Below are 14,654 nucleotides of genomic sequence, written 5' to 3'. Positions count from 1 at the left end.
TTGCTCACCATTCCATTCCAGTTTGGATCCAGCCATATGCAAATCAGTCTTGACCCTGTGCCCAATGGGAACAGTCCAGCCCGAACTACCAGGCCAGGTCCTCCCTGGACTGGAAACAAGCATCCTAGGACCGGTTTCGGGGTTTCACCCCTCTTCAGCCAGGTTAGCTTGATTCCAGTGGCAAGGAGAGCACAGGACTCACGTCTGAGCATACCCGTCCCACTCGGGGTGACAAATGCAAAAAGATCTATTGATGGACAGAATGCAGAATAATGTCATACATTCACCCCAGTACAGAGCTCTGGGCCTAAATCCATCGTTTTTTCGCTCACCATGCCATTCCAGTTTGGACCCAGCCATATGCAAATCAGTCTTGACCCTGTGCCCAATGGGAACAGTCCAGTCCGAACTGCCAGGCCAGGTCCTCCCTGGACTGGAAACAAGCATCCTAGGACCGGTTTCGGGGTTTCATCTCTCTTCAGCCAGGATAGCTTGATTCCAGTGGCAAGGAGAGCACAGGACTAGGATTTTAGGTACTGGCAGAAACTGGCTGGCCCATTTGTATAGCGTTCAACGTGCACTAATAATCTCCTTAGAAGGTCTCAGGGTGGGCGGACCCCATACAAAGTGCTCTTTGGCATAAAGATGTTTGTCCCGGGCCTTGATGGTCTAGACATGGCGGCGTCCGCCGCACCCTTTGATGTAGATGATCATTCTGCTGTATTACAGAATCTACAAGAGACCCGAGACAGTCTTGCAAAGAAACACTTGCCCTCCACAAATGATGCTGCACTTCAGATTCCAGTAGGTGGCTGGCTACCTCGAGTTGGTGACCTGGTCTGTGAGAAGGTGGAGAACAAGATGGAGTTTGGCCCCACTTATTGTGCTCCAGTTCCAGTGCTTGGCGTGCAGGGTACAAGAACAGTAATTTTACCTCCACTTCCTGGTCGCAAGGATAACAGGTACATCTACATTGACAATGTCAGACTATAACGAGTGGTCGATTCTTGTTAGTATGACTCCAGCGGTCTCTTGTCCAGCAATGCTGAGAAATTCTGTTTTGGCTCCGGCAAATACCAACAGGCCTGACATTGCCATCGAGATGCATACAGTTACTAATCCTTTATTAACTCCACTGGCTGGTGGTCCAGTAGAAGATACTGAGTATACCTATCCCACCGATGTGTTGTAGTCTGGTGTGCAATCAAATGCAGTTGACCAGTCACGCTTTTCATTTGACACTAACTCTACAACATCGAATGTCCCATCGAAAATTTCTATTTTTGCTGTTTGGTTTAAAAGTCGTTTTTTAATTCCCCCTTGGACTTACATTTGGCTGGTGCTCACATCTACTTTTTTGTTTATGTTGATTGGATTTGTGGTTGTATTTTTTTGTCTAGTAAATGGACACTATCTGACCGAAAGATCTGCAATTAGATTAATTGATGGAACTTTGGCACCCCACTCCTCATCATACATCATTAAAGAGAGACCAGACTTTTGTTAATATTACTGCCAAGCCTGTGTTAGATGGGATTGTATGGGATGCTGTAAAATTTCAAATTCATGGTCCCACAGAGGTGATTAATGTCTCCAATGTACTTTGTGTTTCTATGGGGGATGTTGTGAAACAAAATATACGCTCTGATGATTGGGTTGTCCGAGTCGTAGAGGCTCTTGTTTCTGATTTGAAATATTATGCTGCTTTTGATGCTGAAGATTTGTATTTAGACACAGCAAATTATGGAGAATTGTTCTGTTACCAACACTATGGCAATCATTTCCTGCACAAAGCAAATACATTTAGAAATATCGTCAATTATACACAATGGGAACATTGTCCAGCACCAATTGAAGGCAGCTCCAAAACTCTAGTGAAAAAGTTTACATATTTTACTGATTTCAGTGTATCTAAACCTGAAGCCTTTTATTTCAAAATGGCTGATGAGCCAGCTTCTGAAATTAGACTGACCCATACTAAATTGTTTTATTCCAAGTCCTTCATGGATGAATTAGCTGGGGAAAGATACCATTGATCTTAAATCTGTTTGGGGTTCCAAAGCTTGGCAGGTACAAGGCACGAAAGCTCTGCATCGTGCATGCCTTATCCCAAACCACATGTTTTTTTTTAATTCTACCATCTTTCAGACCACCTGCTTTGTATTGGCTACTTCTTAAAAGATGAATTTCCCTTCTATTCCTGATCTGGGCGCTTATCCAACATGGGATAATCACACAGATCTCTCCCTTGATGAATGGCAATCATTCATTAATAATACATCTTTCAATATTTCCAACTTAGATCCAGAAGGATGGCTATTATGGCAGAAGAGTTCGGATTCCTGTCAGCATCGTTTTCTGGGTCTACTCCCCGGTTATACACAGGTTAGGGCGTACCCCCGATTTGAATCTTCACATTCTGTTACTGCCTATTCTGTGGGAAAGTTATGTCAAACCTGGCTGCAACATTCCACCTTGGCATCTGTTAAACTTCATTTGTCCAAATTAAAAGACAAAGTAGATTTGAATGATTTTGTTAAGGGCCCTGTGGGTGGCAGGTCCAAAAGATGGGTGTATGCTGTTTACAACGAAGTTTGGAAATCGTCTCAAATTGAAGCTGCTTCTAGATTAAGGGGCTATTGATCAAGCCAATTTGGGAAAAGTGCTTCCTGTCATTGATAATAGCATTACCACCCTTTCTTCAAGAATTTACACATTAGATAATATTGTTTCATCTGTTGTGGCTATTGTACAGGATGATATGTCTGTTTTATACCATGATCAAAATCAATTGCGTTCCATGATGCAGTTTGCATGGACTTTACAAACATTGAAGGCTGGGAAAGTTCCCTGGGACTACATGAACAGATCATCTTTATTCCTGCCGTTTAATCTGACTGATAAACAACAGTTCATGTCCATGAAGGATGCGACATACTCATTATTGCATATTGAAAAGTTGGAACCTTTACTATTCTCTGTGGCCGAATCGAACTCAGCTGTGTGGCTTATCCATAGATTGATCACTTTACCATTTCCATTGATTAAGTTCAGTTCATATATGAAACACTATGCCTTAGGCAAGTACGAACAATTGGGTGCCTCATTCCTGCATGAAGTTTGGTCACTCCCATTTACATACAGGTGCCTGAGAGAGGGTAAAGAGGTTTATTTAAAAGGAGAGGAATGCACTTCCACAACTGATCACTCAGTAGTCTGTAGGAACATCCAATTGCATGGCGCATGCAACGTTCACGCACCGAATTTAGCTTGCATTCTGAAGGGAAATCCTGTACCAGCGATTACACCCACTTTCACGTTACTAGCTAACGGTAGTTATTTACTTTTAAATAATGAGGCAGGCTGCGGGATGCTAGTAGGGATTCTGTACATTGGAACTGTCTCACAACGAGTAGTCTGTTGTAAGAATGTCCTTTTCCCACCCCGCATGGGAGACTGGCTGTATCCATCTGGCCTTCCATACCAACCTTGAAAGCAGAGTTCAACAAGATGAGCAGAATAAGGACTCTATTGTCTCAAAATGAAGTCGCCCTGACTTCCTCCCGTGAAACATTTGTCCTTCATGTAGCAAACACCCGCACCGATGTGCATGCGCTTTTAAATACTGATCTCCCCCTTCATTTCGGTGCTCTGATTCATACTATATTCAATGCCTTGTCAACAACTGGCTTGGTGCATTTTTTCAAAGTTGTGGGCTCCGGCCTTGTGACCTCCTTCCAAACAATATTTGGTGTGATACCGTCATTTATTTTATTCTATTATATACAGCGTCTTCGGAGGGCTTCCGTTAATTCTCGCATTGACTACTGCTGTGCTGCTGTTGGTTTGCTTGCTCCGCAATGGCTGCACGATCTGTATCTCATGACAGCCTGCCCCGGCTGCTTCAGCTGCGCAACCGGATGCTTGAATACTATGGAACACTACCACTGGCCACTTTGAGCGTAGCCTATGGATTATACTTCCGGTTCTCATACTTTACTTGCATGCAACCTGTTTTCCATTGCCTATATTGTCCATTCGAATGGGCTCTGGATTTGTGCCTGTCCAACACTGTGTCTCCTGCTCCAGATTATGATCGACTGATGAGTCCCTTAGTGGCTCATGGGTTGGACTGTTCTGGCATCGGGATTATGGCCTGTGGAGCGGCGCACGGAGTACTAGGGAGTTGGGATATATATGTGCCAGCATATGACTTCCTGGCACAAAGTTATCTTGAAGAACATGCAAGTTGTCCTCTGATGGTGCTAGGGGCTCCGGTTATTGAAGAACATGTATGTTCCTTTACTTTACTTGACTGGATGGCTGACTCTATTACCGAACATTATAATGACTTCCTCTTGGAGGCAGTTGCAACTTATTGTGCCTACACGTTGATGGATTAAATTAACAGTTGTCCATCTTCCACACATCCTAATCCAGATTTTTTAATTTTTCTTTTTTAACTCCGCATTGGGCTGTAAACCGCCCCTGAGAGATGTTTTAATTTTTTTCTTTTCCAAACAAATTTTTCGAACTTTCACTACCAATTATACGGATTGGCAATATATGAACACGGGTCTGTCTCACTCGAACTTGAACTCTGCATTCCTACATTGCTTCCCTATTCTGTTTGTGGTCCGATCAAGGGAGGGTGTAGTGACGACAGGGTTTTATGTGCACACATTGCTATGTTAGCATAAGCGCTTTAGAAGTTAAACAGCATCTTGCCACTTTGCTGCTTTTGCACACAGCACTACAGGTAGCTGTTATTACAAGTAAAACTGCTTGCTTGCTTTTTCTTCACATGAGAACGGTCTGTTGTCCACATCCCTTGACGTGCACCGCGACCTTACTCTGAACACTGTGTGCAGAAGCCATCAAGGTCAAATAACAATGCATGCTGTTGAATTCAGGTTGATCGTCCCACGCTCTAGACACAACAAGCACAAAGCTGCAAACTCGGGTGCCTTTAATATTGCATTTACATGCATGATTCAGACACTTGGAGAAAACCTTTCCAGACACAGAGAGCAGAGCTGATTCACCTAAGCTGATCTTTGAGGTATGGGGTTCCCCATTCAAACCTAGAGACCTTCTATTAGTTTATAAAACAAGTTTACTAGCCAAGGGAGGGTGGTTCACAAAGTATTATAGGACTTGTTTTCCACCATCATTTTTAATTTGATTTCTCCCTTCATTTTCTATGGTATTGTAACTATGCTGATTTTTTTATTTTTAATAATTTGTCTGCGTATGTTAGCCAAAGTACTGCACCTTAGAGCACGTAGTTAAAAATACAAATTTTAAACTTTTCAGTTTATCTGATTTCTCTTGTGGACTGATATGAGAATAACAACGAAAAGGTGTTTCTGATTCCCACCATTCCTGAGAGTACTCTAAGTCGCTTGTTCTGGGTTGTCTAATCATTGGTAGCTTCGAGATGATACGGAGAACGAATGAGACACTGATGCTAGTCGGATAGGGGTTCTGGGTACTGAGGTGAGTTTTTTGGTGCACCACAATTCACTGAGGTCCTGGTTTCCTGTGCATAGTTCTGTGCATGAGCAGAGTCCCTGCAACAATTCTGTGCAAATCATGCAAATCATGTAATCTCTCCCTGCCTACAAAAAGTGAATGTGTCCTTGTGTAATGTAAATGGGGCTCATGTAAAGCGCTCCAATACCTTCGGGTCGAGTTTGCTCTTTATAAAAACTAAAACAAGCGTTAAAAATGCAGAAGGTCTCACCTTTCATTAAGTTAAAGCCATTTGTTTTGCTATGCAATACCATTAGCAAAGCAAATGGCTTTAACTTAATCAAAGGCGAGACCTATTGCATTTTCAATGCTTATTTTTTGAGCCATTGGCCATTGCAATCCCAGACGAAGAAGATATCCACCCCTCTTTGCCATCTATGGGTAAATTGAAACTATACGCTGACAATTTTATGTTAATTATTGACTGTGATAAAGGGGTCCAGGCGAATGTTTTCGAGATTTTCGCACATTATGAAGGTCTCGACGGGCATAAAATTAACAAACATAAAACCGAAATAATACTATGTGGATGTAAGTCAGACGTTCTACATACAGATATGCGATGACTGGTTGAAACCTAGGCATATATTGTGCAAAGTATGCAAAATAATAATCTCTGGGATTAGGGAGCACTAACCCACCTTTCTCGAAATCCTCATTTAAAGTGCTTAATGCAATAGGGGGGGCTTTTTTCCCCAAATGAAGGACGTAAACATAGACTCAAACTTTCTAAAAAAGGATGCAGTTAAGACACATGGAATAGCTGAAAATAAAAAATTGAATAACGGGAGAACAGATATCTTAATCAGCTAAACCCTCCCCATAACAGTAGTAGACTTCACAATTGTTTTCTATAGTCCTTGATGTCTAATTTTCTTTCTCTTCTTCTTCTTTCGCTTTCTTTTGTTTTTCTTCCTTTCTTTCTGTCTCTTTCTTTTTTCCTATTCTTTTTTCAGCATTAATATTAGTATTTATTTCATTATTATCACTATTCATAAATTCATTAGGTTTATCTGTAATTGCACAATATTTTACTTTATATGGGTGCTCTATGTTCATATTTTCTGTTCATTTTTTGATGTAGTTTACATCTTTGGTTATTATTGTTAAGTTTTATGCGCTACCCAGTTGTAACATTGTGTCAAGAGTGCAGTTTTTTATATGTTTGTTAAGTATACTTTACTTTGCTGATTATGGAAACTTAATAAAGTATTTGAAATTAAGAAAAAGAAATACATAGTTCATGGAAGAGAGTTCTAGCGTGATAATAACTCCTGTACTTAAAAAGCATTGGAGAGAAATTTAAATCGTACAAGTACGCAATCCATGGCGAGAACTTAATTTCCTAAATATTTCAATATAATAGCACCAAACCTGATTCATTCTGATCAAAATGGCTTTAATGAAGGGAGACAGCTAAGGATGAACACACAATATTTAGCTGAAGCATTAGATTACTTTGAGACCAAGAATATACCGGTCCTGGTACTCTCGCTGGACGCTAAGAAGGAGTTTGACCTCATGGTCTGGGAGACGTTATTTTGTATCCTGTCCAGGTTCGGTATACCCCCCCCCCCAGATCACGGGGCTGATACAAAGAAAGTATCATAACGCAGAAACCAGCATTATTGTCAATACTGTTGAGGTAGGACAAATCAGTGTTAAGTGAGGGACCAGACAAGGATGCCTGCTGTCTCCTGTTTCATTTGTCTTTTTTTATTGAGCCGCTGGCCATTTCAATCCGAGACAATGCAGATATCCACGCCCTTTGCCATCTATGGGTAAAGTCATGTGTTTTACATACAGATATTGCCTCATGCGCAAATTTCCAACTCAGTTGAACTGAAGTGATGAACCTTTATAAATATTAAACAAGATGTGATTCAAAAATGTTCCATTACTTCTGTTTTTCTAAACAATTGTAATAAGAACAAGCAAATGGGACCCAATAGTTCACTTACTAGTGTGTAGTTAGTGGAAAATATCTTAAATAAATACAGAATATCCACTCAACTGGGAATGATGGTGGGTGAAGGGCTAGTGGCTATGAAACAGTCAAGTTAGTAGGATTCTACAACTAACAAGCCTGTGTAGCAGTCTTCATTCTGTAATCCCCTGGAGCCTGGAACATAGGTAGACCTTCGTCAGTATTCATGTTTTCTTCTATGCGGAGACGCTTCACACTTGGAAAACCATTGTATCCCTGGAGTGAAGGAATAACATTACCGTGTTAAAACTTGCCCTTCTCAGCCTTCGCATACATCTACTTTGGTATTTTATGAATCAAGTAACTAGACCTAAATCTCTGTACTGCATAAGCCCAGCGTACATCCTGGCAATTGGATATTTACAACTTTTATATCAATTAGAACAGAAATGCCTGGAGTATGAGCACTTGATAAGGAGCCATACAATCCAGAAAAGGAGAGTTTTCAACTTTTGTTTAGCAGTCCGCCAACAAAAGCCGAGTGTGTCTGAGAACAGCGAAGAAGTTGCTTTACAGAGCATAGCGTTGAGACAAACCAAAATGCAGGGGTGAATGTCAGTTTGTAGAATCTGCCCAAAAAGTTAGCTGGGCTCTCTGCCAGGGCTGGCATCCCCGTACTGTTTCCTGACTCGGGAGACCAGGATATAGGGCTGCTGAGGTTGTTGCCAGACTATAATCTCCATACTGGTTTCCATGGCATTTCCTCCCATGCTAGGTTTGGGGGGAGAATCTAGACACCACGAGAGAGGGCCATGCATGAAATAATTCCTTGCTCAATGAAATAAAGGGTAACATAAGTTATGTTTTGCTTACTTCTACATTTCCATGGTGTATGACCTTACACAAGAGAGGGCGATGTTGTTGGATTAGGGTTCTTAATAACCCTGGGCGTAGTTTGCATAGTAGCACTATAGTACACTTTGAACTACGCTCAGCTACTCCTCAAACTGAGCAGTGCATAGCTGATAGCACTGTGTGCTTGTCTGCTCTGAGCAATAATTGCAAACAGCATCTTGCACAGTTCAAGTTATGATAAAATAAGTATTTCTGTCTTTATATGCTAAAATGTATATAGTCATTTCACAAAAGTGAAAATGATAAATTAGCAAGCAGTGAGAGAGCTGATGATGATTTTGGGATCCTCCCTAACCTAGGGAGAGAACCAAGCAGATGCCTTGAAAACAAAACAACTTATGAGGGCACATTTTGGGAGACAACAAAATGCATGTAAGACCTTTCTTTTCGTCGATTTAATCCATCAAACGTATTTATATCAAAAGTACTTCATACACCTTCCGTATTACAAAAATCAAGCAAAGGTTATACTTCACATCAATGAGACATATTTCGGACAATATATTTCACACCATTCAAAAACTCATTCCAAGCATTCTAGACACCAGACAATTATTCAATCCAAACACACTGGTACCACAAATCATTCATTCATCTCAATCAGACTCTCAAAAAACAACTCAATATACTTTTCTGAGACCACAGAAAGATTTGATAAGCTAGATGCTCTCAAAATTATTTCTTTTCACAAATTCAAAATTCTTGTTGTCGCACCAAAAGGTCTACGCGTTTCGAAACCCCTTAGTTTCAGGGTCTCTCATCAGGACCTGTGAATTAAAAATGACAAAAACCTTTTTAAGTAACCAGGGGACGTCCAACCAAAACTAAAAGCAACAGCAACCCTTAAACACTGACTTATTTACCTCTGTCAAGTGAAGAGAAGATCAGCCGATCTTATTCGAATAGCTCTGGAAAGAAGAAAACAAGGCACTAAACCCAAAGGAGATATAAATTACGACAACACTAACAGTGTTTGAAACGTGATGCTAAGTGTGACATTCGCACAATCATTCGACATGAACTTACATGGATTATCCTAGTTATAGCGCGTCTTCGCTGTATGGATGTAGTAGATATTGGCGGAATGTTCGTAATGTAATTACTCGTCAACTGTGGAAGAGTGTAAAAGATGTTTTCAATACGGGCGACTGATCCCCGAGAAGGTATCATAGTTAGTTAGTAGTTCGAAATTTGGTACCTTATTAACGTGCGGAGGACATGTGGAGATGTCCTAAGGTTGCTCCATGTTGCACTACTCCGGTAAGGCCGGAATTCAAACTTTCCAGGAAGACATGAAGTACGCTGTATAATGATCACGTTACACTCCATCCAATCCAAACTTGAAGCCTAAAGAATTTTCCATTCTTATTAAAGCTTCCACTCCTTATTCTCATTGGAGTTCATAAGTACCAACAAAGCTTTATTTGCTGCCTCAACGCTTTAGCAGGTTTTGTTTCTAACTGGCGTCAAACTACTTGGACTTTATTATCATCATAAGCACTTATTTTCCCTTCAAAGGAATGATTATTCATATTAAAGCATCGACTCTTTGCTTTCTTTGAAGTTTACAAATACTAATAAAGTTTCATCAGTTTCCTCCATGTTGGATGAGGCTGTTCGTTCTGGCTCCACTACGATAAGTCCGTCCTTTGTTTTACCCAAAAAGATATATAAACACCGCTATCACGTGTCTTTACACGTGACAAGAAATAGCATCTACAAGCGGGTACCGACATTCACGAAAATCACTCAGGTAAGCCTTGTCTTTAGGCTTCAAGTTTGGATTTCTGTAATTTCTCCTCCGATGAGGAAAAGAGGAATCACCTATATGCTTTTGGATCTGATGACGTTATTTTTTTGGACAAATATGATTTACGTATCATTTTTAGGAAATTGCTCAGCTTCTAAAATGTTCCATACGCATCGGGTTCATGAAACCTTCTAGCTCTAAAATGCTTCATACTTCGTTTTTAAACTTACCCGCCATCTAAAACCTGGTTCCAATACACTTGCAGGTTTAAAATTTTTTACAATTCACGGAGTGTAACGTGATCATTATACAGCGTACTTCATCTCTTCTTGGAAAGTTTGAATTCCGGCCTTACCGGAGTAGTGCAACATGGAGCAACCTTAGGACATCTCCACATGTCCTCCGCACGTTAATAAGGTACCAAATTTCAAACTACTAACTAACTATGATACCGTCTCAGGGATCAGTCGCCCGTATTGAAAACATCTTTTACACTCTTCCACAGTTGACGAGTAATTACATTACGAACATTCCGCCAATATCCACTACATCCATACAGCGAAGACGCGCTATAACTAGGATAATCCATGTAAGTTCATGTCGAATGATTGTGCGAATGTCACACTTAGCATCACGTTTCAAACACTGTTAGTGTTGTCGTAATTTATATCTCTTTTGGGTTTAGTGCCTTGTTTTCTTCTTTCCAGAGCTATTCGAATAAGATCGGCTGATCTTCTCTTCACTTGACAGAGGTAAATAAGTCAGTGTTTAAGGGTTGCTGTTGCTTTTAGTTTTGGTTGGACGTCCCCTGGTTACTTAAAAAGGTTTTTGTCATTTTTAATTCACAGGTCCTGATGGGAGACCCTGAAACTAAGGGGTTTCGAAACGCGTAGACCTTTTGGTGCGACCACAAGAATTTTGAATTTGTGAAAAGAAATAATTTTGAGAGCATCTAGCTTATCAAATCTTTCTGTGGTCTCAGAAAAGTATATTGAGTTGTTTTTTGAGAGTCTGATTGAGATGAATGAATGATTTGTGGTACCAGTGTGTTTGGATTGAATAATTGTCTGGTGTCTAGAATGCTTGGAATGAGTTTTTGAATGGTGTGAAATATATTGTCCGAAATATGTCTCTTTGATGTGAAGTATAACCTTTGCTTGATTTTTGTAATACGGAAGGTGTATGAAGTACTTTTGATATAAATACATTTGATGGATTAAATCGACGAAAAGAAAGGTCTTACACGCATTTTGTTGTCTCCCAAAATGTGCCCTCATAAGTTGTTTTGAGGTCCTATAATAGTTGGAGTACTAGCAAATTTTTTGTTAATTCTTATTTCGGGTCCAGCTCTACTGCCTTTGGCCTACCTCCAGTCTTGGTTTGGGTTGAAAACAAAAAGCACATCTTCTTGAACGATTCGGACCACCCCAAGCACAGTTATTGGCAAAAATACAATCCCAACCAAAGGCCCTGCAATGCATTCTGGGACGAGATAAGCAGTGGGCAGTGAATATTATAGTATCCAATATCAAAATAATTCTACAAAGAGATGCAGTTCAACCAGTCGTTACTAGATGTCCCTCACGAGTCAAATGCAAAAGCATTGAAATTATTATTACATCAAGCTGCAGTTCCACTCGACGTTACTAGATGTCCCTCACGAGTCAAATTCTAAAGCTTCATGAAAGTGTTTAAAGTAGTAGAGAGTGAGTAGTAGAGCATAGTAGAGAGTGAGTAGTAGAGAGTGAGTAGTAGAGAGTAATAGAGAGTGAGTAGTAGAGAGTGAGTAGTAGAGAGTAGGTAGTAGAGAGTGAGTAGTAGAGAGTGAGTAGTAGTGAGTAGTAGAGAGTGAATAGTAGAGAGTGAGTAGTAGAGAGTGAGTAGTAGAGAGTAGGTAGTAGAGAGTGAGTAGTAGAGAGTGAGTAGTAGAGAGTAGTAGAGAGTGAGTAGAGAGTAATAGAGAGTGAGTAGGAGAGAGTGAGTAGTAGAGTAGTAGAGATTGAGTAGTAGAGAGTGAGTAGTAGAGAGTAGTAGTGAGTAGGATATAGTAGTAGAGAGTGAGAAGTAGAGAGTGAGTAGTAGAGAGTAGAGAGTGAGTAGTGAGTAGAGAGTAGTAGAAAGTAAGTAGTAGAGAGTAGTAGAGAGTAGTAGAGAGTAGTAGAGAATGAGTAGTAGTGAGTAGTAGAGAGTGAGTAGTAGAGAGGTTCGGCGCCTTATGATGCACCGGGTGCAGTTTGTGCTACTTTTATCCGGTTGTAACCATAGTGTATCCTGATTTGTGACAGTGCCCCGGATCTGGTCGCACTTGGCAAACTATACCACTTTGTGTCCGTGCTGTGCGCATAAAGGTGAGAGGGCTCTGTGTAGCCACTCTAGCGCGAATTGTATTAGTACAACGGGTTACAAGCAGTGGCTATCAGAGGTTTATTTAAAAACTCCCTCGTGTCGATGTTTTTAGTATTCCGAGGACGAGCTAAAGGCGAAAAATGTCCCATTCCTAATCATTGGGCGACCTCTGCTTTGCTCAAGCTTAGGGCATGTCTGACTCCAAGTAAACCTGAATAAGAGGCCTCAGGCATTTCCCTCAATGCAACACGCCAAAAAGCAGTCTTACAAGCCGCAGAAAGCGTCTTCGGGACTGGTCTTTTCTAGAAGGGACTACACGCGCTGCACTTTTTATTTTATTTATTTTTAAAGTTCTATATAGCGCTAGCTTGACCCGTAGGTATCAGAGCGCTTTACATACACACTGTAAAAAAAACAGAAGGAAATTACATTACATAGTAGACCTGTAGTAAGGAAGCAAACCAGAGATGAAAAAAAACAGCATGAAAAATAAATAAACAGTGCATCGCAGGGGGAGAGAACAATAAAAAGAAAAAGGTGATTAACATAGTCCGGTCACCAACTATCCTTGAATGTCAAGAGAGAGAGGAGTCAACTCGAATATTGAATTCTAGGTTAATTGACGTTGGTCAGGAAAGTATTTGTTAAGGAGATGGAGTTTCAGGTCCCTTTTGAAACAGGAGAAGGAGGGGTTGCATCTGAGGACTCCAGGGAGAGCGTTCCACATCCTGGGAGCGTTGCCAGAGAACGATCGGTATTGTGTGGTTTTCTTTTTCAGTTTCGGAGGAATAAGAAGGAGTGAGTTGGAGCTTCTCAGTGTTCTGGATTGACCTGCTCTTACCAGTTTGTTGTTCAGGTAGTTGGGGGCCAGAGAGTGAAGGGTGTTGTGTGTGATGCAGGCCAGCTTGTAAATACACCTCCCTTCCATGGGAAGCCAATTGAGGGAGTTGAGAGCTGGAGTGATGTGTTCAAATCTTTTTACTCCAGATACGAGTCGGTGCGGCCATGTTCAGCACTGCCATTAGAGGGGCTAGGTGAGCTTTTGGAGTCCCTGTTAGGATGGCGTTCCCGTAGTCCATTTTAGAGAGAACTAGGGATTGGACTACTGTCTTGAGGTCATCATGGGGAAGAAAAGGTTTCAATTTCTTGAGGTGTTTTAGAGAGAAAAGAGCACTTTTTGCAGAGTTTTTGATGTGGGCCTCCATTGATAAGTTCTTGTCAAGGGTGAAGCCTAGAGACTTAACTGAGTCGGATAGGACGAGGGGGCAGTTTAGGGCAACCAGATTCTTGAGCCAATCTTGGATTGGACGATGGTTGCTTTTTGGAGAGAAAAGGATTAGTTCCATTTTATCTAGGTTGAGCATTAAGTGGTTAACCTTGAACCAAGTTTGGATCTCGGATAGAGTGGCATTGAGGTGTTGGATGTCGCTGGGAGACTTGATGTTGAAATAGATTTGGGTGTCATCCGCCTAAAGGTGCTAATTTACTCGAGCTTTTTTCAAGATGATTGTGAGGGGCTCCATGAAGAGATTGAAGAGGGACGGGGAGAAGATCGAGCCTTGTGGGACCCCAAGTGTGACTTTTGTTGGCTTCGAGAGACAGGAGTTGATTTTAATTTGTTGCGCTGGTGCTGCACCGCCGCCATCATAACAGGGGCATGCTTTCATTCAGTAAGACTTCACAGCATCCCATCAAATAACCGGCGTGGTAATAATGGCATTAAAACACTTCAAATTACTAGTATGTTAGCCACTCAGTTGCACATTTTATCGACCTCGGAAGAATGCAAGGCTTACCAAACACACACTGCATCGGCTTTGGAAGGATGTAAGGCTTGCCCCACCCATTAAGAGTTACCGGTAAGGGCCAATTGTACACTTCCACTGTATGGAAATATTGACAGCAACTCACCAGGGGTAGCAAACACTATATATTCGCAAACCTTTTCCCTCCACTCTCCTTCCCAATCCAAACAACTGACCAACATATCGACCGCCCAAACCACCTCCATATTTCACCATACCAACTCACCACCAATCACTTATGGGTGCCGGAGTAGAGCGCCACTCACTGAAAAAGCGCTTCAACACATTATCAGAGGTAGCAAGCGCCACACAAATGTAAAACCTTAAAACCTTTCCCTCTTCTATCCCTCCACCATCCCTCTCAACCCAAACAACC

At 41.2% G+C, this 14,654-nt stretch overlaps 1 protein-coding gene and 1 long non-coding RNA gene across 2 annotated transcripts in view; one reads left to right on the top strand and one right to left on the bottom strand.

Annotated features, from left to right (window-relative positions):
- LOC146810406 (alpha-N-acetylgalactosaminide alpha-2,6-sialyltransferase 2-like) overlaps nt 1-14,654 on the bottom strand; it is a 547,614-nt gene that overhangs the window by 322,074 nt on the left and 210,886 nt on the right. The gene's annotated exons all lie outside the window — the stretch shown is intronic.
- LOC146810407 (uncharacterized) lies at nt 10,655-11,206 on the top strand. Its single transcript, XR_014965685.1, has 3 exons — nt 10,655-10,716; nt 10,835-10,879; nt 10,976-11,206. It is a non-coding gene; the product is annotated as an uncharacterized LOC146810407 (long non-coding RNA).

Source organism: Triturus cristatus, chromosome 7, assembly GCF_964204655.1.
Source record: "Triturus cristatus chromosome 7, aTriCri1.1, whole genome shotgun sequence".
Lineage (NCBI taxonomy): Eukaryota > Metazoa > Chordata > Amphibia > Caudata > Salamandridae > Triturus > Triturus cristatus.
This window is presented reverse-complemented; position numbering and strand designations above follow the sequence as displayed.